Source organism: Lactuca sativa, chromosome 1 (genome assembly GCF_002870075.4).
Source record: "Lactuca sativa cultivar Salinas chromosome 1, Lsat_Salinas_v11, whole genome shotgun sequence".
Taxonomy (NCBI): Eukaryota; Viridiplantae; Streptophyta; class Magnoliopsida; order Asterales; family Asteraceae; genus Lactuca; species Lactuca sativa.
The window spans coordinates 158217900-158223269 of NC_056623.2; the positions used below are offsets into that span (position 1 = coordinate 158217900).

A 5370-nucleotide genomic window follows, 5' to 3' on the forward strand; every position below is an offset into this window, starting at 1 on the left:
CTGTTGCCGACCTCGGTTTAAAAAATTTTATGCTCAGAATTCTAAGAATTTTCGTAATAGAATTTTTCGAAGTGATAAAGAGACTTATGATAGTTGACATCGATAAGTTTATAAATAAATGATCGCAACATATCGTAAAATAATAAATATGAATTATTATCGTAATAAGTGTATTAATGCCAATAGAGTGGTAATATACATTTAAAGTATGTTTGATATATAATAACATATTTGGAAGAAAGATGTGCTTTTGAAAAACGTTTGGGCAAGACAAATGTGTTGGTGCAAATCCACGAAGTTGTTTCCACCGCTGTTTAGATTGAAGCAGTGATTGTTTAGAGAGTCAGAAGAATCGAAGATGGCGGTCAATACTTCAATACACTACAAGAAAAAAGACCTTTAATGACGCGCTTTTTACGACACGCGATAATTAACGATACGCAAAAGGACGTGCCCTTAAAATAGTGTCATCTCTCCAAAAAATTTAAGGATTTACGTCACGCTTTATTGCGTGCCCTTAATTTAGTGTCTCAAGAAAAAAAATTAAAAACACGGAGGGCGCTTTATCTTAAACGCGCGTCGTCTGTACCTGTCGCTTTATAATTTTAATGAAACGCGCTCTTAGTAGACAAGGGGGGAAATGAAATCCCCAAAATTTTGAAAACCCGCCTTTTTTTTTCTATCTTCTATCTATCTTTCATCTTCAACCTAACAAGGACGAGCATTGCACTCTTGATTTCCCTAACTCTTTCTCATTTTCTGATTCAAACTTGAAAGAATCGAAAAAAAATCTATCAATTTTGAAGCCTAAAGAATCACAACAACCGACTTCATTACATCTTCATTACAACAAGCCTCAAAAATCTTGCTACTAAGAAAAATCCCAAACAACCAGTGGTATTTTCCCTAAAATTCAAGGATTCTCTCATGCGATTTTAGCGATTTTTGTTTCCCCTGTATTTTTTTTTTGGCATCGATCACTTCTTAGGCGGTCTTGGCCTTCATAATTATTGCATCTGGTTTCCCTTGTTCTCCTCCACCTATGTTTCCATATTTTATCTTCAAGTTCTTCTCATCAATGATTCAGCTGATTCATATGATTCTAGGTCAAGGAGGAGGAAGAAGAGCTATCATTCAAGTTCTAGGAGTAGAAGCAGGAAATCAATATCAGTATGTGAGATCGAGTAAGATGAATCCACTAATAAAAAGAATACCCACCAAAAAAACTCATAAACCCGCGTTATCAGCTACATAAGCCAGAAATCCTTCGTCTAGGGTTTTATTTATCAACGCTCCCGCCAAAGGTACTCTCGTGTCTTATTAACCTGAGTACATGTATACGTTTCTTGACAAATTTCTTGGATTTTCTTGGATTCTCAAACCTCCACCGCTTCACTTCCCACCGACGACCTCCGCTCACCTCTCCCCCCCCCCCCCCTCCGAAATTCAGCTGCTTCTAATTTGGGGGTTATTACCCCAGTTCCTTTCCATTGCTCTCTGATTAAATAATTTATTGCCGATTGCGAAGCCTCCACAAACCCTACCTCAACTCCATCGCCATCTACAGTTGACTTGGCCTTGATGTCTCCCCTTCATCATCATTGGAAGCTAGTCCTGTAGACAGTGATGATTTTTGTCACTTGCCTAATGGCAGCCCTCATGAGGCATCACCCACTAGTATTCTTGAGGTTGGTAAAGCTCCTAATATTTTCTTGAATCTTGATCGTCTTTTTATGTGGGTAAGATTTTAATTTTGAATTTTTGATTCTGAAATAGATGATGACATCATTTCCGGTTCTTGGAGGTCTACTTTTATCCCCTCTTCCTTATGAACTCTTGTATTTGACTGAAAAAGAAAAATGGTAGGATAGTAGTTGTGGTTCTGTGCATAAAAAAGTGAAGACAGTTAATAGGCCTGATATTAAAGTTGACCGAAACGAGAAGAAGCCAAAGACCGAGGGTAATTTGGTCCCACCTGAACTGAAAAACATCAACATTGTTTGTGATGGCATTGGTGGTGAAACAAAAAGGAAGCTGACATGGATAATTTGTATTGTGAAGAACCTCTCTCTAATGGTATGAGGGTGGATTTCAGAAAAGGTGCTGCCTTTAAGGGTGGATCATCTGGTGTTATACCAAAAGAGGAATCATTATATCTAGTTTTGTTTTAATTCTATATTTTTGGATCTGCTATCTTTGGTCTTATGGCATCTTGATTTACATTTTTTTTCTTCAGTTTTTACTTACAATTTTGTAGGTTTTATATGTTGATAGGAAAAGGTGGTGGTGGTGGGACAGATACAGTGGCAATGGAAATAGGTGGTGGCGATGGGGGACACAACACCCAGAATATGGTGGCGATTGTTATATGCACTTATGAAGGTTGATTGGTCTGTTTCTCTAATACATATTTTTTTCTTCAAGTATTATTTAATTTACCATCACTATTTGTTTAGCTTGTAGGTAAAGTCCACTAATTTAATAGTTTCCCACCAAATATTCGATGACAATTTTTTGATTTATTTGAGTTTCAATGCTCCTATACAGGTAACTACTTTGTCTGATCTCCATTTTTTTGTCAAGTTTTGCCCTTCCTTCTTTTGATGAAGGGTTCAACTCCTGTTTGAGACTTTAAGTGGAAGTTGGAGTAGTTTAGGACTATATTAGATTTACCATTTAACAAAAAAAGTTGCTTAATAACCTTCTATCATTGTTATAAGTTTATGATCTTTTCGTTGACTCACCTTTTGACATCTTTACAAAGCTCAAGATGTAGTCTAAATAAGAAGCTTAGAATTTTGAATGATGGAATGAATATTATGAAGGTTAGACCCGTCTTTTGGCACAACATGAGAGAAGAACCTGTTATTTACATTAATGGAAAGCCCTTTCTGCTTCGTGAGGTTGAAAGACCCTACAAAAACATGCTCGAGTATACGGTATATAATAATAATCCTCTCTCATTTTTAATGTTTATTATTTAAATATACTCAAGTGTCAAGTGGTTTAATGTAGGGAATTTACTGTGAAAGAGTGGAGAGAATGGAAGCTCGACTGAAAGAAGATATTCTCAAAGAACCTGAACGTTATGGATATAAGGTATCTACCTGATACCTTGCTGCAACCTTGTTGCCTAAGAACAGAAAACAAAATAGAACAGGAAGAAAAAAAGGAAAAAAAAACTACATGGCTGGCAACAGGTGATAACAGGGGAAGAAAAAGATGGGATTTTTTATTTTGCTTGGTGGAAAAGAAAACTTTTATTGCTGAAAAACTTCTTTCTAAATACCTATAACGTAGCATATTTATACTAAAAGAAAAAGAGTTTGACTCATAGTCTAAAACCGGGAAACAAAAATAATAAAAGCATTTTCCTAAAATGCCCCTGTGGGCTTTTTCCTGAATTACGCCAACAATGGAGGTGATATTATGGCAATTCACGAACTACAATCATATTTTATTACAAAAACTTAATTAAATTGGAACTTTCCCAAAATACCCCTGAGGCTATTTTTGTCCCCAATTCTCAGGGGACGGAATAATGATGGATGGTCAAGCTAAAATTTGGTATTGAATTTAATTTGGTATAAAAATGACAGGTTTGATAATGGTAGATGGTCAAGATACAAGAACTTTTCAAGTCCATTTGGAATATTACACTACAGATAATATTCTCTCTTTATTTCAGAACTTCTTACTTCTTCATCTTATTAACTTTTTCATCTTATAATATGTTTGGATGCTGCTACATTTTAATACTGTCTGGAGTATATTATATTTGTTATTTGTGATAATAGCAGCTAGTTTTGTTTGTGATGGGATTAGTGTAAATTTTTGTCTGTTTTGTTGTTTTCTGGATGATAGCTAGGTACCTAAAGCATTGTTTAAAGGTGGATCAGTAGTCTACATGTCATTGCATGTCATTGCATTCTCACTGTTACCTATCAAAGTACTGAGGTAAATATTATGATTTTTTATATTAATTTTCTTACTTTCTAAAATTATTAGTGTTTTTTTTTCTGAGTTATGATTGAAAAACAGTGAACTAGGGTAAATTTTATGAATTATGATATTAGTTTCTGAAAATATATAATTAGGGCATCATTATGTCTTATTGCCCCGGGCAACATATTTCTTTGGACCGGCCCTGGGTCCTTGCATTGCAATTGCCTATTTATCGGTTCTAAAGGACTGTGAGATTCATTGCTTTCATGAAGGATTGGAAGTCAAACGACTTGGTGGTCTCCATGTCATTGGGACATCTTTGCATGAGTCCCGAAGAATTGATAATCAGGTAACTTTACATCAATATTGTGTTTTAAGGTTTTACATAAATTTAGCATATACTTTCAGACTCAATTTTTTAATTTATTTCTTGCTTTACAAAGCTTCGTGGCAGAGCAGGAAGGCAAGGAGATCCTGGATCAACACGCTTCATGGTCAGGTAAGTTCATTTAAATGATTTTTATAAAGTTTAAAGTCAATCCTTTTATCTGGACAAAATTCTTCATGTTAAATTACGTAATAGTCCTTGGAGTAGTTGACATGAACAATTTTTTTTTGTTAGAATGATTCCATATATATGTGCAAGCAAGTACATGCCTTGTGAAAAAGGGAAATCTATTCTAGTCATTCTCTTTAACAAGGCAACCTTAAAGTTGATTTTTTAAACCTGATGTTTAAAACTACATTGAGTGTGAGATAGAAGTTTATGCAGAGAAGGAAAAAGATAGAAGTTTTTGAGGATGTTGCTGATGAAAAAGATAGAGGTTCTTTAGGATGCTGCTAATGAAGTTTATGCAGAGAAGGAAAAAGATAGAAGTTTGTTGGCACATAGTAAGCTAGATAATTAATGCAATTGTATATAAATGAGTTCATTTTTTTATAACATTTACTCACTATTGGAATAATTATTTGTATTTGACATATTAGTGAAATGAATTATATTTGTTATTTATGGTATTTTATTTATTATTATGAGATTTCTAATGTATTATTTAATATGAAAAATTAGTAAATCTATAAATAATATTTTTTTTAAAACATTTAAAATTACGATACGCAAAAATGTGTGTCATCTTCATTTATGACATGGCCTTTCTTGACAGGGGCTTTCTTGATACGCATTGCGTGTCATTAACACGCGCGTCGTAAGGTTACGACACGCGAATGCGTGTCATCTTCCTTTATGACAGGGCCTTCCTTGATACGCATTGCGTGTCGTAATCGCGCGTCGTAAATGCGTGTCGTAGATGCGCGTCGTAAATGCGCGTCGTCTCTAGACGACGCGCAAATGCGCGTCGTCTATCTTTATGACATGGCCTTCCTTGACACGCATTTGCGCGTCGTCTGAGCCATTTACGACGCGCA

General features: G+C 35.1%; 1 long non-coding RNA gene across 1 annotated transcript; it reads left to right on the forward strand.

Annotated features, from left to right (window-relative positions):
* The first annotated feature begins 3859 nt into the window (after positions 1 to 3859).
* LOC128130125 (uncharacterized) lies at positions 3860 to 4962 on the forward strand. The gene is made up of 3 exons (XR_008228053.1): positions 3860 to 4294; positions 4389 to 4444; positions 4718 to 4962. It is a non-coding gene; the product is annotated as an uncharacterized LOC128130125 (long non-coding RNA).
* Positions 4963 to 5370: the final 408 nt, after the last annotated feature.